This window comes from Anser anser (assembly GCF_964211835.1).
Source record: "Anser anser genome assembly, chromosome: 18".
NCBI lineage: Eukaryota > Metazoa > Chordata > Aves > Anseriformes > Anatidae > Anser > Anser anser.
The window spans coordinates 13,079,550-13,102,706 of NC_139739.1; the positions used below are offsets into that span (position 1 = coordinate 13,079,550).

The 23,157-nt window shown below is 40.9% G+C and overlaps 2 long non-coding RNA genes across 2 annotated transcripts in view; one reads left to right on the top strand and one right to left on the bottom strand.

The window, feature by feature from the left end:
* The window catches only part of LOC310883752, a 109,915-nt gene extending 102,108 nt beyond the window's left edge, over window positions 1-7,807 (bottom strand). The window contains exon 1 of the long non-coding RNA XR_014573719.1: window positions 7,672-7,807. This is a non-coding gene — a long non-coding RNA (uncharacterized lncRNA). The remainder of the gene's footprint in view (window positions 1-7,671) is intronic.
* A 207-nt stretch (window positions 7,808-8,014) lies between these two features.
* The window catches only part of LOC310883753, a 73,827-nt gene continuing 58,684 nt past the window's right edge, over window positions 8,015-23,157 (top strand). The window contains exons 1-2 of the long non-coding RNA XR_014573720.1: window positions 8,015-8,149; window positions 11,151-11,269. This is a non-coding gene — a long non-coding RNA (uncharacterized lncRNA). The remainder of the gene's footprint in view (window positions 8,150-11,150; window positions 11,270-23,157) is intronic.

Here is a 23,157-nt window from a genome sequence, read left to right on the forward strand (position 1 = left end):
AAAACAAGATCAACGTGAGCATAGCCATGTTGTGGTGTTATCTGTATTATCAGTACTGCAAAAGACACAGGTTTCCATGGAACTGATGAACTTCCCTCCTACATGAACGGAAGGCTTGTCTTTGGACAGTACACCAGTTTTTCTAGCTGTCATATCCTTCCTGCTTAGGGAAATGCTGCCCATTTCATATGCCCATGCATATGGGCTCAGCATCCAAGTTACAGATGAAGAAGACATTTCTTCCCTTTCAACTTTCAGTCCAAGGGAACAGCCAAGATTCCCATTAAACAGCTTCTGGAGTTTAAAACAGAATAGAGTAAATGTATTGCTATTTAGTAGCTAATATAACACGTACAGGAAAGAATTCTGTCTTCAAAAATTCCCCCTTTCTACTATGCACATACTTATTTATGTGTATACATACACACACGTTTATCAGCACCTACTTTTCTTGCCCTTGTTTCACAAACACTCAAGCAACACTGTCACAGAGCATATGCATAGTCTGGGTTGTCTTGCTGTGGCACTCAATAGGGAAAGAAGAGAACAGTCAGAATTAATATGACAGAAGATTTCAGGAGCTCCAAATAAGATAAATCAAGAGCGCTGTACCGGTAAGGACCAATGGTCTGTAATACAGGGTTTTCTTTACAGTAATGAAATAAAAATTAAATGTCCTGGTGTAGGCAGTCTCTGTGTTCTTACAGTCCCACTCTGCTCCGAGATGGTGTACCACTGCATGGTTACGCTGTGGACAAAGAACGTAAGCAGAAAATGAACAATATTACTTGTGCTTCAAAGCTTTCTATGCACCAGTTGCTCTTGACAAGGACAATACAGACAGATAGTTGTGGAAGTTCCCACATCTCCCAAAAAAGAATATGGGGACTTTAAAGTAACAAGAATCTTAACTAACATATATCTGGTGTTTTCTTCTATTGACCAAGTATCTTACTTGGTAAAGTATGTCTATTCCCAGGCTTGAGCAGTGAAAAGTAAAAGCTGAGGCAAAAGGACTTGTCCTACACCGTACACAAAGCGCGTGGCCAGGCAGGATCAGACATCATGGCTCCTGAGCCCCAAACTTGAACTCATTCCTTCAGACAAAGTTGTCTCAAAACTAGAAAAAGTTCAAAGAACCTTTTTTCTCCAAGAGACTTAAGTTTTACAGTGTCAACCACACTCTTTATATAGGAATCCGAAAAAATAAAATAAGGACTGAACATCTATTTCACATAAGTGATCCGCAAAAAAAGAAACTGAAACAATTTTTATATTATATACAGGTGAATAATAGAACCTGCTAACATACAACAGTCAGTGTAATACCATTAAATAGGTATTTCTTTCCTTCTTTTTCTATCACTTTCTTCCTCCTGTAGCTATAATTTAGAGTTAGAGCTAACCCGTAGAGGGTAAAGAACCTCATAAAGCATCTATAACCTGAGATGGTGCTCTTCCACATTCCTTAAATGGAGTTTGTTTCAACTACAGAACGAAAAAGAAAAATGGGAATCGCTTAATGTTGTTTTCTTGAATGTCTATGTGCAGATGCCAGAAGTATGCTCAAAGGGCTTGCGCCAGTCACAAGCAATACCACTCCAATCACACTTTCTCAGCTCCTCTGAGAACTCTGAAAGCTGTGCAAATAGCACTGTCCTGATTCTTCCTTAATCTGCCTCATGTCTACAATCTTTCAAAAGCCACTGAGAGTCAGCTATCCAGCTCGCAGTGATTTTCAGTGAAAGATAAGCGTTTCATTCCATATGGCTCATTTGTAAAAATCTGGCACACATATTCTAGAGAATCTTTCAAGCTTGGAAAAGCAACTTCTCCTGTAATGCTGGGGACAGCAGAGAGAAAAAAAAGTACCTCCTGCACTTCCCACGTAGAGTGTGGCCAGACTCCCCAAGCTAGCATGCCCTGGTGTCACACTTAGTCACATATTAGACAGGACAGGTGTTAGTTATTTTGACCTGATATAGGTCAAAATTACCAAAAGATAAAAGATCTAACAGAGGCGTAAAATACCAGAGATAGCACAGTGAAGTTTATATGCAGATTGATTTTGAAATTGACAACATCTACCAGCTCATACCTCTGCTCTCACTGGGAATTTCAAAACTAAGAAGTAGAAGCTCTGATGTGGTGATTACCTCAGTCAAATCACCCTGAAGGACAGCTACATCCTAGAAGCTCCATACTGAGAATGGACTTTGAAGTGCTTTAAGGGGGGAATTTCAGTGACTTTATTCCCTAGCATTGCTCTCAACCATGTACCTACACAATTGCAGGTTGTCTGAGAGCACTTTTAAAGAGAAGGAAAAAAAAAAAAAGGCAAAAGAAAGTTAAAACGGAAGAAAACATAGAGAAGATAAGTAGTGTCACACCTCTTCCTGCTAGCTGAAAGAAGTCTTCACATCACAGCAGTCTTCACCTCTTCAGTGCAGATGCTAATAAACACACGAGTAACAATTTTTCCTTTTGTCAGAAAACTTTGATCAGACTTGTACCTCAGACATTCAGAAACATCTGAAGGAATAATAATGGGAAGTAAAATTAACTACAAAAAAAAGTAAACTTAATCGGTAGGAGTCTGTGAAGTCTGTCAACCTACAAGAGGGGAGGTGGTAGGAAGTCAGTTCAAATCAAAGTCACTAAGCCCAAAGTCGAGCTGTATAACGTGAACAGCCGGAGGAACTACGGAAGTCATGAAAATCCAGGAACATCATAGACATTTACTCCAACAAAAGAAAATGGCAAAAGATGGATTACACAGAGAACTCCAAAACATTTGTTAGAAATAACAAGTTACTATATGGCTGGCAAAGTATTGTCCAGGAAGCCAAATTCAGACCAGAGTAAGATGTCACTGTATGAAGCGTGGTAGGAACATAGAAGTCATAGCCCCTGTCTTGAAGTACTTGCATTTACAATGATAAAAGAAATTCATAAAATGTTGAATAGTTAGGATATTCTATGGTCTGTTTGCAGACAAGCCATGAAAATAAACAGGGACTGAAAGATTAAGTTTATCAGGAGAAAATACTCACTTTTCCGAGCAGACCTCTACAAAGCCAATAATAGCTTTTTTTTTTTTCACGTGTCACTGATCACTTATGAATATTTTTACTGATATGACTGCATAAACACATATTGCTTTCTGTAATCTTGGTTATAACCTGGTAAGGTGGAGCCAACCGTACATCAGTTCTAGCAGTAGGAACTTCAGCATAGTTAAGGCACCTAGCTTTTCTCACTTAATGCTGTGAAGTTTTTAAGACTAGCAAATTATGATGATATTTTGTTGCATGGAATAATCTTCCTTGCTCTCCCTAATCTCTTTGTCTCCACAGAGTCTATAATTTAATGGAGCAGGATGCTTCAAGATATTGCCAAGGCCATTATCTCTAGATGTATTAATAAACTTGCCTGCAGGACACGCCCATATTAACGTTACCACATACTGTAAGACCCATTTCACACAAAAAGTACACAAAATGCCTTAGCCCCCACAGGCAATGTTTTAAAGTTCTATGCAACAGAAATAGGTAGGGCATCGCAAACAGCCATACATGCATGCAAAAAAATGCTCTCAAATACACAAGAAAGCAGGCTGCGCAACTTATTTGCCAAGCTGTAAGTTTCCTCCAGCAAACAAGTCAGCAGGAAACTCCTCAAACAAGCCAGAGCTGGCCACACAAAAAGTGTCTGCTGTGAAGTAACCCCTCCCTTTGGTTGTTACATCAATAATGGGGCAATCCCTGGCCAGAGGGCTCAAGAAATAGGAAGGCAGGAACAGAAGATTTCAAGATTCAGCCCATGGAATGTCATAGTGAAGACTGCCTACCAGAGCACAGAAAAGAAAAAATAAATAAAAATGAATAACAGTAACACAACAAAAACAAAAACCAAACCCATCTCCAGCAAAAACTCCTGCAGTAGATACCTTGATCTAAAAGCATAAAGTAGATGGTTCAGTGAGACAGTCTTCCCAAAACAGTACTGAACTGCTTTGTCGGACAGCTGTGATTTCATAGGTGAGGAATCCATAAGTGCAGGTTAATATTGGCACACGTACAATCATTTGAAAGGGCAATGAAGTAAACGTGGAGTATCTCTGTCTGCTTTGGTAGCTAGCCTGCTTGCTACCAGTGTGCTTTCTAGGTACTGCAGAAATAAGAGATGAGGTTGGCCAACTGTAATCAGACATACAATGGGAACACACAATTGATTTCTGCCATACATTTTTGGTCCACATTGCAGTTGTGAATTCTTACCACAGGAAAAAAAAATATTTAGACCAACCTGATACGTTCCTAGACCTTATATTCCCACTCTGTCCTACATTATTTCTCAGATACGTACATTAAGCCAGCCCCAGCTTCAGCTAATACCAGACTGATTCAGAAACACTCAAGATCTTCTAGTTTCTCTCCTTGTCCTTCTGCTACTCAGATTTGTTCCTTTGGTGGCTATTACACTTATTCACTAATTCATGTCAGGACACTTTTCCTCTTTTTGATGCCTTCTGCAGCGTATGGTCTGCTAAACCAATGCAGGAGGCAACGAGGATTTTTCCCAACTTCATACACCATCTTTTGCCATTTGAGTAGATCCCCCCAAACAGTAGCAGAAGAGGTCATCGGGTAGCTTTCCTACACCTACAGCACTGAATTCAGTGATGACAATTACTTCTCTGCTATTTTGTATCTGAGTGCTTCTTTCCTTTTTCCTCTGGCTGTTTTGTCCCTGTGTTCTTTAGTGCCCGTATACCCTTTCTAACTTTGGCTTCTCTGCAGATGCTGTCCAAGATGGCAGAGACATTACTTCACTTAACAACACCTGCCTGCTAACAGCTACAGAAGAAAAAAAAAGTTCTTGAATACATATCCCAACAGTCAGACAAACAGAAAGATGTGTTGTTAGTACCTTATCTTCCTGAGCTATAAAATATTCCCTTGTGTATTACTATCACTTGTATCCCATTGCCATCATATGCCCCTCACTTCTCCCATTTTACTCTAGAACAGAAAGAACACAATTGCAGACACTTTTTTTGTCCTCTCAAATCTATCACTCTAGATACCAAAGAGTTGAGGCAAGGCAACATGTTAAAGTAACCAAGCTTTGGTCTTAGCTTCTACCTGGCAAAGGAAGTACCCTCCATACTTTGCCACTTTAAGGTCTTTCTTTGAAAATCCTTTCTTTTCTTTAAATAACAAGGGGTAGCAGTCAAGTGAAAGCACGGGCTACTTGATCCATTGTTTGGCCCCCAGCCAGGTTCTGCTGGTCCCGCTTTTCCTCTCTGCCACCCGTTTTTCTATCGTTCCTGTAATTTGGGGAGATTAAGATGTATAGCCTGTAAATTGGCTAAACTTTTCCAGGCTGCTTTAATGAGACTTCATATAATAGAGTTGGCTTTTTTTTTTTTTTTTAATATTTTCCTTAACATGACCCATATGGAAATAAAAAGATATATTTTTTAATGTATGCTAGATTATGGCCGACATTTTCCTCAAATTAAAATCCATGCTTCAGCAGCAGCATACATTTTCAATGATGTCAAATATATTTTTTCAGCCAACTGGCTGGGGTCACCCTTATAACTCAAAGTTTAAGTGTGCTGGATAATCAGTAGAACATGTGAAACTCTGTAGGGCACTGTGGTTGCCTCTGCACAGCAGCACACAGGACCTATTCTACTCTCAGGCACTCGTGGCAGGAGACACAGTGTAGGAGAGTGGTAAAGCTCTGCCTCCGAATGAGCTGACAGCCACATGGTTCACAGCAAGAGCCATGTGGCAGTAGCCTATGTCAACATCGAGCTCTTCCAGCAAAGATCACCAGAATGCAATCATCAGTCTATAAGCTTAGTCTTAGTCTGAGCATAAGCTAAAAATGCCAGGCACTCACTCACCTACCAATTGATGTGATGCCCTTCATTTGTGGATGCCATTCAAGCCTTGTCAACTAGCAGTGCTACCATTTAGTTGGGAACAATTCCCAGCGGAGGCCACCAATGGCTGTTGTCAACATTGTGCACAGCCTCTATGTTACTAAAGTACTTATCTCCCTGATATTTCCCACCTTAAAATAGGAATAAAGCAGGAATTTTACTTACAGAGTAGCAAACGCTTGGACCAAATTAACACTTTTTTTTAAGGCTTTAAATCAACTCATGCAATTTGCAACTGCACACAAACCAGAATTTAAATGAAATTCTGTCGGCATATCTGGATAGTCTAAATCTGAACAAATTGGAGAAATATTTACCAACAGTTAAAGCAAGAGAGAAGACTGTAACAATTTCCATATAGATATTATTGTGTTTTTCTTTTTTTAAACTACTCTTTTTGTTAAAAAGCCTCTAATAACAAAACTACATTTCTTTGGGAAACCAGAAGAAACACCAGGCTTTCAGCAATTTTCATTTCTTTCAATATTCTCACATTACAGTTTCTCATTGAAAATTGCATTGTTATCCTATTTAGACAAAAATTCCAGTGACCATAAAAAGAAGGTTAATTTATCTTTTCAAAACAATGTGTTTTGACTAATTTCAGAGCTTGCACAAGAACACAATGATATTTTAGGATGGAAAACTTGCCTACACTTAAGTTTCACATGAATATTTATAGTGGCTAGGTGTAGACAGTCACCCCGGTCATCCTAATGGGGATGCATTTCAAATGAGAAAAAAAAATTGTTTACATAGTTTATTTGGGGGAGTGGGAAATTATTATGAACCATAGCAACAAATGCTTCTTTCACAATAGAAGTTGTGACCCACTCAGAAGATTCAGCATTACAGCTCTATTAGTTAATTTATAGTGACAAATCCTTTGTAGTTAACACATAAATAGCTACCAAAGCTTCACTCATAGTTCAAATGGTAGATAACCGAGGTATAAATGATGATATTACCTGGACTAGGATTCAAAGAGGTTACGTGACATGCGTCAGACTTCTAAGAATAATTTTCTGTCACACCTGTCTTGCTGAACCCCTCAAACTTCTCCTCACCTTCCGCTTCTCTCACCTGGCTCCCACCGTTTAATGTTTCACCATGTGAAATATTCATTTCCAGCCTATGCCTCACAGACATCGAGCCTGGGTCTCACAGACACTGAGCCCCTTGGAGCCTCACTCTGTCACTGTACAGCCCTACAAATAATGAGAGCTATTACCAACTATATGCAGAACATATTTACAGTGGTGCATATTCACAGGTTTCCATCTGTGCACGGGACGTGCCAGTCCAGCACCCAGCTAGGCAGATGTGTGTCACCAGAGGCTCTAGCCCTGAAATAACTTTGTCCCAGGACATGGAGCACAGGAAGGGAAACGGGAGCAAAACACATTACCTGAAAGGCATGAACCTGCTGAACATATTTTGGATTAAAAAAAAAAAAAGAAAAGAAAAAAAAAAAGCTTTTTGATAAAAGCTGTCCACCTTCTTAAATAAAAATATACTTAATATTAGAAATATAGACTTCAGGAAAAAAAAAAGCAACCTTCAAACCTTCAGGTTTTTCATTATTTTGTTGATTATGAAATAGCACAACAAAAACCATCAGGTCATTTTTTAACATGCTTCACAAAGAACGAAACACATAACCCTCCCCCCCTTTTTGAACTTTTAAAAGGCACCCTTCAGCACATACTCACCACATGCAACTCCTTATGGAAAGCTATGACCCTTGAAGGCCTCCACAGTGCCTCATCCCCCCTCCAATCCAGTGACCCACAACTGTGCGCGTCCTTTCTGGCACCCATCTGCGTACCTAAACGCAGCCCTAAGTGCCTCAGGGCCACCTCGTGGTCACCTCAGGGCCACGCCGCCGCCATTTTGTGCCCTCCAGCACCTCGGCGGCTCAGGGCCGCCTCACTGCTCGCCGTGCCGCTCCGCACCTCAGCGCCTTCGCGCCTCTCAGCTCAGCGCGTGCCGCTCGGGGTCCCTTCACCGCCACGCGGCGCCTCCGCATTCCTCCGCCCCTCAGCATCCCACGATGGCCCCTTCACCCTCGCTTAATGCCTCTGTGTCCTCCCGTCCCTCCCCGCCACCTGCTGGCTCCTAAGCATCGTGCGGGGATAGACGGCTCCGGCAGAAAAGAGACGGCTCACCCGGCCCGCTCCTAGGGGTTGTGTAAGTAGATGAGGGCAGGCTCGCTGCTCCTCGAGCGGGTACTTATCGCCTCACACTGCCACGAGCACCTCAGTGCCTGTCCGGACACCCGGGGTGGCTTGTCCTGTCAGGACGAGGAGCAAGTACTCTTTTAAAACACCGTCAGGCTGTCCACCATGCTGGGAGGAGATGAAGTGCCAATCGGGGGGGGGTGAAGGCATGTAGATGCCCTTGTGTGACACAGAGGCGCTACCAAGTGTGACCTGTGGGTTTCTGCTGACTTATAGAACCCTGTACAAGGCTTGGCTCAACCTCAGGTAGGAGCTAGGGGTGGCTCTTGATGTCCTGCCCTCTCTCTAGGCCAGCTGAGCCGACTGCCTTTGGCTCTGGGGAAGCACGGGCAGCCAAAGGCAGATCCTGAGCCAGCAGCAGTGCATTAACTACTGGCAGCTCCGCTCCTTCCACTGGGGACCGATAGGGACAATTAATTCCAAAAAGCAAATCCAACCTCAAGGCGTTCTGTTAAGCTCACTCCTGGCTTGTGGACTGATCCACCATGAAGCAGAATGAAAAAGGGCCTGTTTTCTCGCTCTGTTCATTATTGTGTTGGTTTCAGTGGGGTTCCTCCTCATCTAAACCGGCAAGAGCAAGACTGAAGTATTCAGACAGCAATAAGTACAGAAACTGAGGGGAAAAAGAAACAATCAAGATGCTTCCTCATGAGATAGTTTGCCAGGACTAAAATCATGCAGGATATTGTCACATTTGTTGAAATAAAGCAAAAATACAATAGGTAATTGAGGCAATTTCTGTAAAAAATTGGGGGCCATCACAGAATGCTGCAGTGTATTATCATCAAAACATCTGGATATTCTCTTTTAAGAAATTCCAAGAATCTTTAAAATGTTTAATGGTATGCTAGGATGTGCTAGTGGCTGGCATGGTAGGCATCACCTGTAAGCATTCAGGATGAAAATCCTAGGAAGAGATTAATGTGCTGTGCAGTGACTGGACCAAGGAAGTTATTTAGAATATCATGGGGTAGGATGGGTTTTTTTTGTTTGTTTGTTTTTTTGTTTGATCTGACATTTGAAACACAGAATTCCTTTGTGGTACTAATTAACTGCAAGCTAGTAACAAGTTCAGTGTTCCAGCCGCTGGTCTGGATTAGTTCATATAGAACAGTGAGGATGGCTGGTAAGAGACTTCTGTGTGAATTTTTCAAGAGACAGAAATGCGAGGTAGCTCCGTTTGAAAACAGTTGAGGTGCCTAGTTTTTGAGTTCCGGATGATTGCTTATGCATTACATACCAGTGTGCTGTGCAGAGTTATCAAGATTGCAAATATTTTGGAAATAAGCCAATTATGATATGAAAACACCATTCTCAACATTATCAAACAAAAATACTTGTAAAGGCCCAGGAAATTGCCTCTGCTCAGCAGAATAATACTACCTATCAGCTGAAATATGGATTTGCTATCCCAGCTATATAGGATTAACTGTAGGATTTCATCTGTGGAAGCCTCTATTGCAAAGAACATCTCCACAAAATCATTTTCGGTATCGTAACATCAAATCATTGTACTTTGCTAAATCAAATTTGTAGCATGCTACCAAGAAGCAGAGAGGCTGAGTTCTGAAACCTGTTCAGTTTCAAGTGGTCTTTTTTGGGTTGGAGCGAATTCCCTGCCCAAATGATGGTTTGTCAACATATACAATCATATCAAGATGTCAACATATCTGTTTTGCAGAAGTTACATACTTCTGCAGATATTCATAGCTGACTACAAATAACAGTACTTCTATGAACTGTTCCTACTCCCAGTACTTAATTTCCCATACCACAGGGTATGCAATTCTACATTGTTGCAGAGCTGTATCCTCCAAAGAAGAACCAGAGTCACTTAAATGACACAACAAAGCAAAGCGAGACTGCGACTGATTAATGACAAGATGTTATTAAATTTTAGCTGAGCACCAGAAACATTTCTGAATGATGAGATCTGTTAGATAGTGAAACAGTCTTCCAGTGGAACAAGCAGAGGCCCTGTCATTACAGTCATTTGTAATTACACTGTACGAAATTCTCCAAAATATTCTGCAGGGAGCAGTTTCAGGAAGAAGCAAACTGATTTTCTCTCTCCAGGGTTTCTGTGGCTCACTGCACGAACCATGCGTGTTGGCAGCTGTGAGGAAGCTCGTGATTTTCCAGCCTCCTTGCCTATACTATTGACCTATGTGTGGTTGAATGTTCACTTCTGTAAGCTCTTCAGAACTTCCTGGAAAGTGATAAATAATCTTGACTCCCACTGAAAATTGAAATTACAGAGTTTTCAGTGACATAGAATGGCTGTATCCGCAGAATTGGGCCCAAAGTGAAAGGTGGGAACGCACCGGAGCAGATTTTGAAATTTGAATAGAGCATTGATACTTACGTTCCTTCTGGTCATCAAAATTTTTTCACTGTGTAGTCGTAACAAAGGCATTAACTTTGCACTTAAATCTCCTCATGCCACTAAATAAAACAAGACTTCGCTTCTGAACTTTAAAAAAGATTTCAGACTATTTTTTTTTCAATTCCTAAGTAGCTGTTAGGTTCCAGCTTCACTTGGGGATTAAAGGATGAAATAGAACTAAAAGACAAACTAAAAGAGATATTTCTAAATTAGCAAAGACTCAGATATACTAGAAATCTCATGAAAACATTACTTATCTGAGTTCTAGAAAGTGTTTTCAATCAGATGTCCAGAAAAAAACCTCCAAAGCCATCCAAGTAGAATAGAGAAAAGGGTGAAGAGAGAGAGAGGGATGAAGGTTTTCATAGAGGTTGAGAGATGCCGAACAGAATAAATCTGCAATGGGCAACAGGAAAAAAAGAAAAGGGGAGAATCATGTTACTGCTTTTCCCTTCAACAAGAAGTATTGCAGAAATACCCTGCTTTGGCTGATGATAGGTGGAGAAAGGGATACAGAGGATCTTTGAATACTCAGCCAAAATGATCATCTCTGTCCTCTTTTTAGGTTTCCCAAGCAATGGAGTGATTTGAAACCTTGTCTGCTCTCAGATACAGCTGTATTCAGCCACACAGCCAGATACAGGAAACCTTTCGTCTAGTTGCCAGGACATCCAGAGTGCAAAAGTAAGTAACATAGGCTGGTGTCACCTGCCAGTCTTGTTTGTGTGTGCAACAAGTGTTGCAGGGTCATTTCTGGCACAGTGTAATCTTGTTTCCCCTGTTTAGGTACTCTGCAGTTTCAAAAAATATATTGTTTCAAGTGGTCATCCAATACTAGCAAGTGTTTTTTACAAAATTGATCTAATGTTCATTATGGCACTACAGGAATGAAAATAGCTGTGGTCAGACTAGAAGAAGGCTAAATTAAATGAACAAACATCATTGCTACAGGACAACTGTAATAACTTCTAGTTACAGGGCAATGGAGAAACTGACAGCATCATTTCTTTTGGATACAATGATGTCACAGTGCACAGCTCTGGTCTGTTGACTGAAGGAGATTTTGTATTCCCATGTATCTTATCGTCAGCACTTTCAAATCAATTTTGTCCTTTTGAGGAAGGGAAGTGAGAGTTGGAGGTTGGGTTTTTATTAGACACAGCTGGTCTGAGGGACGTCATTTGTTCCTAAAGCTAGGGCTGTCTTTCATATGAAACCGTTAGCAATGGGGGTAGACGGTGGGCAGGGGGAATCACTTGAAGTAGTTTCAACAGCTGGGGGTCAAATTATAGAGAAAAGTGGAGAGAAGTGAAATTTATAATCTATAATTTGAAACCAAAATAAGAATGAGACAAGCTTATTTGAAGGACTGGAAGGAAAAGGATGTGATATATGGCCTGATATTGCCAAGCAAAATGAACACTGCCATTGCACTATTACTTTGCGGACAATCCAAAAAACCAAAAGGGCCAATTAAGGCTGCCTCTGTGGAAATCTAATTAGGTCATACAAACAATCCCTGTTGTTAATGGGACCCTTGAACTGCACACGGACGCCTTAAGAATTCTGTAGCAGATATAGGAAAGATTGTGATCCATGAAGGAAATAAGAAGTGAAAGAGAGAAGGAATAATAGATTAGGAACTGGCATAGGAGAAAATCTATAAAGACAAGAATGAAGGATGTAGGAGAGGAGCCAAATTGTTCCCCAGGTATGACATTGTCCTGTTGCAGGGGTACTTTGAATCTGCTTTCTTTGCTTTATGTTAAGGGAATGGAGAAGAGCAGTTGGTAGGCAACACGGCATTTTGAGGGAAAAGATAAAGAATTAAAGAACTTTCATAGACAATAACATGGGAAAGACCGTGTTAAAATGATGTGCTTGCCTAGATAGAGTTCTGATATCAGTGATTGCCCATAACATCCTAGTGAAAGAGATATAAAGGAAAGATCAGTATAAATTAAAACAGAAATATAAAAAGACCAGTGGGACCACTTCTGGCTTCAGGAACTCATGCAAGAAAGGGGTCAAAAGAATGTGGATCTGCACACAACGCCAACTGAACTTATTAAGGTAACAGCAGCACAATGGGACCTACCCATCCTTGTACTGAAATCATGGTCCCTCTTTACACTCGTTATCTTCTTTCCCTCCCAGGCTCTCAGGTAGCAAAGAGTTATTTCACACCCATTGCTCCCACTATGTCCCAATAATATTCTGACCACCTCTGTGACAGAGAACCCCACTCCTGTACTTAGTATAACTAAGTGTTGAGAAATATTTCTTTGAATATACCGTAGAATTTTGAACGAATTATGGATTTCAACGTAGCAAGATACTCTACAGACTGTTGAATTTTCAAGTTATGTAGCACTGTATCTACAGAGGGAGAATTTAATATCTGAATGTTTTCAGAAAGCACACACTGAATGGTACAGTTCATAACATACTTGGAATGTGCTGCTTGGTAACCAGTGAGGGTAAGGTATTCACATCACCTGAGTCTTGTAACTAACCCACTTTGGGTGAATTTGCAGATGGGATATTCACAGCAGGCAAGTTATGAGTTATTTGCAACGAGGAATATTGCACACCAACATTTACAAGTAATAATGCATAATGTGGTATTTCAGAATGTCACAATCCACTTGCAAATAGCTCCTTACTATAAAGGACCTAATTCAGTACTCAGTCATACACAATCTTCCTACAGACTTAAGTTCCCCAGAATCAAATCCCCAAAGAGTCAAAACACGAGAAATAAATACTTCAGGCAGCTTCAGTAATCATATGCATTCTAATCCAGCAAGGCAGAGGTACTACAGCCTTTACTGACAGCATTTAAGCTACTTAATACCCATATGAGAGAGAGGAAATATAGTGCTTTGTTTATGCTGCGTTGAAATAATTTCCTGAAGTTTGTATAAGGAACCTGTAGTTCAGCCTGCAAAAAAACACCACCCTAACCCATTCCTTGACTCACCATCAAAGAACGCTACAAGTATAAAAGTCCTGTGGAAGGAGATGCGTTAGATGACCTTTTAGTGTTCTTTCCTGCCCTGTTTTCTGTGATTCTATGCTGTTCTACCAAATAAGCCTGGGATTCTCCACTGCTTGGTATTTGGCAAGTCATAACTAGAGCAGCCGTAGTGAAGTGATCGTCTCTACTTGTTACCTTAGATAGTTTTTACCAATGTGTATTGCCTTAGAACCAAGAGCAAACTCTGACTGCAGACAGTCTCAGGAGGAAGCCATGAGTTTTAGAAGTAGTTCTGAAAAAGGCCTCAGCAATGGGTCAGAATTTCTTCAAACTCAACTGCTTCTGGGTAGGGCTTTACAAAAAAAATGTCCTAAATATGGAGTACTTTCTTGATTCACAGATCTGTCATTTGTATATACAAGGGAAGCAAAGAGTTGCATGAGAGTTCAGCCTGCCATGACTGAGCTGTTTCACTTTGGATTGAGATGGGACTTGTTTACAATAGGCCTTTTTCTGTTGCATATAAAACTGCAAAAGTTTACCTGCAGGGGTTTAAAATAGCCCAACAATAAAGTAACCAAAATTATTTTTAAGCATTTATAAAATTTAAGCAATATATATGCCAATTATATTCAGGCACCCTGTATATCAGCAGGTGCCATCAGACATAGGAAACTGCAGGCAATGATTTGGTAGCGAACTAACCGAGTTGATATGGTATTTTGCTGGTTCCTATGACATCATCATTGCTGGATGGCTCTCTAGAATAAATAACCTCTTCCACGTGTCCCTAAGCACACAGCTCCTGAAATAAATTTCTTGCTGTAAGGCTCAAGGACGTCCTAAATCACCTTGGGTTAATAAGCAGCAGGAATAGAGGAGGAGGGGGTCCAGGTTTTGTTTTCATTATTCCATCAGAAATATTCCAGATGAAGTCATTGTTAAATGCATTAGATAAAATGCAGGGCAATCAGGAAATAAAAATGTGAAGGCAGGAGTGATGTTTATATCGGATTTATCTACTGAAAACCTGGCAGGGTGTGGTGAGGTAATTCATGTATCCCAAAGCTCCATGTGAAATCCTGGCAGCATTCAAGGCAGGTTGAAGTTCCATCACTGTTTAAAGAGCAGTGTGTTTGTCAGGCATCTCTGCAGAGATATGTTCAGAGACATTTTTCAGAACAGAGAGGAAGTTGAATTCTGCGTAATCCATAATTCTGGAGTATAAATGGTGCCTTTATCTCATGTTGTCCCTCTGAACAGAGAAAATTTAAGAAGTCTTGAACAGATGCGCCATGGCTAAATAAGAAAGAAATGCCAGTTTAATTAGAAGTGTCAAGATTAGTTACTTGCTCTTCCAGGAACTAACATGAAAACAAGTCCTTGGCCAGTTTATGCTGGATCTCTTCTAAAAGGAGTACGGGTGAATTATTCCCCTGTCGTCTTTGCTTATCATTCTGTAAGACAGACAAAATTGTCTTTAGAGAGAACTTGTAGCATGCTTGCATATAGCATGACCTATCATTTCAACAAAAGGTAAGCCCTATCCAGGATACTCAGTTTGTTTTTCACTGAATTTTGGGGAGTTTTGGATGCAGCTTCTAGCCTGGAGTGTGTGATGCATCATAGAGAACACTAGGGTTGGATTCCCTACATTTTTGGGAAGACTGAATATGACTATCGATAGAGTTTCAGTCTCTAAAGACATCCAAAGTCTCTTACTACTCTTCATATGAGCACAGAATAGATTCCTTCCCGGTTAAACCCAGAACCTTTGGACATTGCAGCCTTTCAATACTTACAAAAAAAGGGCTTATAAAAAAAATAGCAACTTTTTACTCAGGCAGATAATGATAGGACAAGGGGGAATGGTTTTACACTATAAGGGGGGAGATTTTGATTAGCTGTTAGGATGAAATTCTTCATTCAGAGGTTGCTGAGGCACTGGTACAGGTTGCCCAGAGAGGCTGTGGATGCCCCATCCCTGGAGGTGCTCAAGGCCAGGCTGGATGAGCCTAGCCCTGGGCAACCTGATCTACTGGATGGCATCCCATCAGGGGGCTGAAACTGCATGGTCTGTAAGGTCCCTTCCAACACAAGCCATTCTATGATTAAATTACACTAGTGGAAAACCACTTGGTTTCCAGAAGCCTGCTGCTCACCAGGAACTCTAGCAATTTATTGCCCACGGTTTCACGTGCACCTAAGGTATTGATTTTGAATTGCAGAGCTCTATATAGTGTTTAGATGCTGTAAAACTAAAAATCTTCTTTTCCTTTACCACAACACTCTTAATTCCAGAAGAACTTTTCTAAAATGCGTAGGTACTGGTGCCTTCAGGCTAAAGGCACAGTCTTTGCTTCTGGAATTAGCTTCATGTTTGGCCATAAAATCCAAATGCATTAAGATAGAAGAGGATAATTTTTTTTTTTTGAATAGAAAAAGAAAGGGCTGTTTTGATGATGGACTTCATCTTGCTTATAAGACTGATTTTGTGAAGTTCATGGGCGATGATCGTGTTGTCAAAAGTCATTGTTCATAACTGTATAACTGACCGCCATAATCAATCACATTGACCATGAGCCTTATGGCATTTGTGTCAGAACAGAAGATGTACAGTTTTTCCAAAGTAAGTTAAAACCTTCTTGATATAGAAGGAGGGAAGATAATGCATTTATTTATACCCAGGCTTACTGTATTTTAAATGTGATCGCATGCAACTACAATGAAAGGCGTGCAGTAAAAACTGTTGGATGGGTATATGGCTGGATAGAAATGTCATTTATACTTGATTCATTTGCACCTGTGCCATCTTTTCTTTGTCTTGCATATACAGTAGCTTTTGAAGTCAGGCAGGGTTCACCAAAAGAGTTGGGGGTCTTCAGTAACATACTTTCACAGAATCATACAGGTTGGAAAAACCCTCTAATATGCCCTGGTCCAACCTTTAACCTAGCACTGTCAAGTCCACCATTAAACCATGTCACTAAGCTCTACATCTGTGTGTTTTTTGAAGACCTCTAGGGATTGTAGCTCAACCACTTCCCTGGGCAGCCTGTTCTTATACCTCACAACCCTTCCAGTGAGGAAATCTTTCCTAATATCCAACCTAAACCTCCCCTAGTACAACTTCAGGCCATTTGTTTTGTGTATCTCTCTGCTGCCTTTCTAATAGATGATTTCTCTCACTGAGTTGACCTCACCCAGACATTCCACTTGACTCAGTATCATAAGCTTCCTGAATGTCACCTCATCATCTGCAAAAGAGATATATTTGCACACAGGCAATCCTGGCCTTTCAACCCTTTCCCCACTAGCTCTGAACCTCTGCCCTTAATAGCTTTGGCCTGTCCAGGCAGGTGACAGCTGGACAGAAACAAAGATTGACAAATTGTTTGACCAGTAAGAAAAGGGACTAGTGAAAGTATACAGGTGCTGGTAAATTTTAAGTACAAAATATACAAAGATCATGTCCCTATGGCTAAGGAAGAGATAAGGGATTTCCTGGGGGCAAGGAGAAGGGGCTGGGGAAGAGTGATAACATTTTCCAGATTTGTCAGATTTTCCTTCTCCCTCCCCTCATGTTTTGTTCTCCTTAGACTGGATAATAAAGTATGAAAACATAAGAGCTTGACCTGAGAAGCGATCTCCTTTCAAGACCTAAAGGGAGTCCATTTACAAGGAATTGCTACCTCTTTTAAACAAACAAACAAAACAAGAGAAGAAAAGCTGAAGTTTGAGCAATTTATCTGCTTTCTATGAGAAAAAATAGGCTGAGCTTACAAATGCAATGGGAGAAGTACCCAGTGTCCAGAAACAGATTTTTCTGTTCCCTCCTTGTACACGGCAGTCCTCATACTAAGCTGAAACCAAGTTTCCCCCGAAAGTAATACACACCATATTGCAAAACCTAAAATTGTTCTGAGAGCGAAGTTCCAGGTCCTTTGTCTGGCTTCTGCTAACACACTATTGAGCACAATGCCATTTTGGTTCATGACAGAAAAAGGAAAAAAAAAAAAAACAACAACCAAAAAAAACCTGCTAACCTTTGATTGGTATCATCTGGCAGGTCAAGTCGTGTGCAGCTGAATTGGACTTAGAAGCTGTGTCACGTCTTTCAGTCAGAGAAACATAAGACAAAAGTCCCATCAGACCACTTTATGTACATCTCTACCATTGCTGAATTGCTCCCCACAGGACAATATTTCCCCTTGTCCTTTGTTCAACACTGTCTTAAACAATCCAAACAGCATGGTTTCACAAATTCCTTGCAGAGTCCATTCATCATCTCACATTTCAGCCCATCGCTACTCATTAAACTGCTCCAGAGAAGCTGAGGCAATACCTTCCACTGCTTGGTGGTTACGTGCTGGCGCGTTTGGCTTACCCACCGCAGCCCGGGCAGCTGTCAAAGGTGGAGGCGGTCAGAAAACAGTGAGTGTGAGACTAGAAGGGAGCACCTGGCACTGGGAGATCGTACTAGTAAGAGCTGGGTTAAAATTTCTGTCAGTGATGGGCAGTTGAGAGATACTTGACAGTTTTATCACAGGACAGTGGAGCACATGGTAATTTCACTGTTTACATGGTGGCATGTGCTTGCATTTTACTGGTGTTTGACTATCTCCTCACTTATCTGCCACACTTCTCTGCATGCAATGACTCAATTCACAAAATTGCTTTACACTTGTTCTCTCTCAGCCTCAAACCACATTACACTAGAAATTCAGTAGGAAGGAGTTTATATATCCCACCTCTCAGAAAATACTGTCAGAGGCTGCATGTTTTGAAATACATGAACAGCACAGGAGGTAGAGGAACTGTCCACTGATGAAAGTCATTGTTTCAGACTTCTGCCTTAGGTGAGCATTTCCTTAGCAATTTGCTATGTGGAAATGGTTCTCCCGTCCCTGGATCTAAATCCCAACCCCCCCTCCCTCATTCCCTACCTCACCCCCTGTATTTATAGAGCGTGTCAAAGTTACGCTGCAACATCATTACACCTGTCACAAAGTAGAGATGCCTAATCACAGTCTTTCGGGATTGTAGCTACTTGCAAGAACAGCACTGTCTGAGAAAACTATGGTTGCCCTTGTTTCCAGCTGCATGTATTCACATCATACACCTTATGGACCATGTAATGGGACAACTGACAGTGACACAGTCATGCTTTGGTTGTCCTCAGCAGCGCTAGCCAAGTGTTTCATCTTCAGATTGTAAAAGCTTCCAGCTCAGTTAGATCTATATTATGAAGATCCCAAGCCACATTGAACTATCATAACATGCTTGAAATCACACAGGCAACAAGCCTAACCTTGACATTAAATCTTATGAGGCAGAGGGACCTTGACAATCATTTCACAGTACTAAAGATGCCTGCATCAAGCCAGATTTTTGTAAGTCTTAACTTGTTCCACAATCCTTCCACAGCGAGAGTCTCGTGTGGTAAATTTTAAGTATGCCCTTCAAGGTTGCTCACAAGATTATTAGCACGTGAAAAAGCCCGCATGCTTTTCCATAAAAGCGTGGCACGCTGCCTGATGCACTGAAGCAACCAAGCTAGCAGATGACCGGTGTGTGCTCTCTGACCTCCCAAGAAGAGAGCCCAAGCGAGCCTCTGACAAGCCTCGTCCTTCACACCCCTGAGACCTTGCTGTAAGCGCTGTTCCTGCAGACCAGTCAGGGCAGCAAGAGGAAGGCTGGGACAGAGGACAGCAAGTCCAGGGAAGTTTAGTTTAGCAGGCTATAAATCCCCCTTCCCCTCCTCCCCTCTTTATTGCCTGTCTTTGGAAAACACAATCCGATATAAACCAGAGAGAGTGGAAGCAGGGCAATAAAACTGTACGGCAGGAGCAGCGAGTGTCGCAGGGGTGTTATATTACTGGCATTCCAAGTGGCTGATGTCAGGCAGTGAGCACGAGGGCCCACAACCCACCGAGGCAAAGAAATTCCCCAACTGTCCCTTGCAACCCTATGACATCCCTTCTTCTCAGATCGGTTCTCGGCTGTTATGCCATTCATCTCTTCTGCCCTTTGCTACTCCCAAGTCCTTGAATTATGGTTTGAAGGGCTCTGGTTTCAAAGCCATTCAGGCTGAGCACTCAGGCCTTTTGGCAGTGATGTTTTGAGTCAAGATGTTCTTGAAATGCACAGTGTGTTGTCTGATCCATTTGTCACACGATCAGCAGCATCACTCAGATAAAGATTATTTCTTAGTATTCACATGGCTGGCTTAAAGTATACATATTTCTGTATTATAAAAAATAATAATTTGCATGAATGTAACTCCTTTTGTATAGGGCCAAGAGTTTCAAACATGATTAGCAGTTTTGAGCACCCTACATAAGCTCCTTTAATGGGTGGTTTTCACAGGGTGGGCTCCTAGGACTTTCCAAAACTCAGGTACCTTTAAGGTAGCATAGATTCGGCACTGAAAAGAAGACAGACAGTGTTTCCACTTGTCTTTGCCAAAGCTTGCTGTGAAAAATTGAAGAAAGCTGTTTAACCACAGGACACGAGATATAAATATTGCTCAGAAACTCAGACCTATTTACATTCATAGGGGCTTGCACAGGTATTTCTTGGGGTTAGGTTTTTCTCTTCAATTGCCTGAAAGTTAGGTGTTTGCTATAAACTATCTGGCAAAGCTCCCTGTTTAATTGGTAGAGTGAAAGAAATATCTCTGAAAAACAATTCATCCTGCTTTTTTAGGATATGGTTGCACAATCAAAATTAAGCCTTCCTAAGTCATCGTGCAGTGACTCCTCTGTAACTAATCGTTTTCTCTCTCTTGTTGTTGTTATTGTTGTTCAGATTTGGTTTTACTTGGATCAGTTTCCCGACACAATTAGTTACGCAGCTGCATGAATGCCTGCTGGCACAAAGGAGATGGCAAAACATGCAGCTAGGGACAAGGGAATATGAGGTGAACTTGTTGTGGACAGCTTGCTCCTACATTGACTTAAAGCAATTGTGTAATGGCAGTCTCAAAGAGGCATACCAGGATCATCTTCTAGGGCTGCTTATCTCTTTCTATTGACTTAATCTAGACAACAAAACTAAACTAGAAACCTAACTTTAAACAACTGAAGTTAGATGAAGTAAATCCCGCCATTACTTAAGTATACACCAGGAGTACACAGCAACACCAGAATGCTCATAGAAGCAGAAAACTCAAGGTATTTTCAAAGCCCTTTCCCTTGCTCTAGATTCTGAGCCATCCTATAAAATATGACATATGCACTCTATGATACTTGTGGGCACGTCAGGAAAAAATATCCAAATTAACTTTTGAAGTGGACTAATTAAAGTGTAGTATATCCCTGTGTAGACACTCTTTCTGAGTATTGAAGAGGCCTTAATTCAGGTCAGCCTAATTTATTTTGAATTGAAGTAAAACAAATCAAATAAAGGTTGCTTTAATCCTAAATGAGAGTGCCTGCGCAGGCGGGTGAAGGGGGCTTAACGCTATTCAGAATTTAATAGTATTTGATAGCAATTACTTATAAAAGAGTAATCCCCTTTATGAGGTTTTTGGACCCTCCTCTAGAATTAAGTAGTACTGTATAACTGTTTGTTAAATTATATGGAATAAAGATAGCACTGACGAGTTAACATTGGAAATTGAATTCCAGAGGGCTTTGCATACGTGAAATGCGGAGGTTTAGAGTGACCGAGGTAGCAGGAAAAGGACATTTGACTATCTCATCATTGTTGATTCTGCACTGCTCTCCATATCGTTTATTTCTACACGTTTCTGCAAGTCAATGTATCACGTATTTTTAGATCTGAGCTTTTTGGTTCAAATGAACGTACCGCTTTCAATAGAAAGCTTTTAGATTAATGATCAAGTTTCCTCGTATGTATGTGTTAGGGGAAGTCCACTTATGTTCTCTTCTCTATACATGTATATGTAATGAATTGAATATCATAGTATTTTGCATTAATATATAACACTTCCTCCTGTCATCCCCAAATGCCTTTTGAATGTCCATGAACAAAGCTTCCCCACTGCCCCTGGGAAAATTCGCTAAGTGCCACCACCCCAATTTTACAGATAGGAAAGACAGGATGCTAAGAAGTGAATTGTCTTGCCTGAGGTTGTACAAAAGGAGAGAATGACTGCATGGAATAAAACAAATTCTTCTAAATCCCTGCCTTGTGACTCAGTCACAAGACTGTCCTTTTCTATTGTTTTATAACGAGCCTTTATTCCTCTATCTCCCTTTCCAGAAATTCTGCTGTCAATACAGGCCTTCTGTGGTAGCCACATTGTCTAGCACTATCTGTTACGAAGGATGGAGACGTTAGCGGTCATCTGGTTTAGGGCTGCCCTGACACTTCAATATGGTGGGCTCTTTCTGCTCCTAATCCATTGTATTAGCTTCTGGCAATTCAAGCACCGTCTACTGAATTGCTAGGGGTGAAAGGTCAATGCATTAAGCATAGCAGATTAATACACTGCAGTAAATCCCAGAACCAGCACTTTAAGGAGCCAGTAATATTTCACACGTGATTGTTCTACCAATTGATTGCACCATCTTGTGAGTGCGTGTGTGTATGTGTATTTCTTTTACTCCGTTTACGAGCTTTCCCAAGCTCCCCTGTTTAGTGGAGATTGCTGTGTCCCACACTGGTTGTACTTTGATCAGGGAAATTCAATACCTGAGGTCTGGGCTTTATAGGAAAGCAAGGTCCAGATTAAGGGAATTAGCCACAGTATATCACAACTAATAAAAGAGTGATTGAGCCCCACCACAGTGCTGCCCCAGGGGAAAGGAGGAAAAAGGTGGGGGGGCAGCTAGCAGAGGAGGGGGAGAAAGACTCGCAGATAAAGCCGTGTCCATAATTAGAAATGAACAAACCTGCTATCAGATCGTGCCTCTTATAGTCCTAGTAACCAAAAATTTTTTTCAACAAAATCTTTCAGCTAAAGCCTTTGCTTTACTATTTTCCTGATATATGTAAAATTCTTTCATTTTTCTGTTAACCTTCTCCATCCCCAGGTTTTCAGTGCAACTAAATTACTAGTCATTTTTAGGAACTGTATAGGGAAATAAATTACATATTCTGCAGATTTTCATGTCCATCTGACACAGTGATTAAATAATTTCCAACAGTAGAATCTGCAGTTTCAGACACTTGACAAAAGCAGGACTGGGAGCTACTGACACTGCCATTGTATGAATGTCAGGGCTTCTCTCTAGGTGAACCTGAATGTACCTTTTGTGAAGACCTATTTATCTTTATGATGAACCAGATGAGAATCAATCTTTCCTTCTCTGTGATGCTTGAAAAATGAAACCAGGTCTGAGGATATGGTTTGCTCTATAGCTGCTTTTTGCTGGACTAACTTTGTCTGAACGTTTTCCCATTGGTGTGCCAAGACACAGTCTAACATCTTCATATCTAAAAGAGGAGTTAATATTTGTTGTTGTAGAGACAGTGATTGAGGAAAGAGTGATGAGCATGCAATCAAAGAGAATCAGATAGCTGCACTATCAACCATTATTCAGTAACAAATATTTTGTGCAAAATATTTTTTCTTAAGATATATGCTCATTTTCCTCATATGGGAACACATTTCCATTTCTCT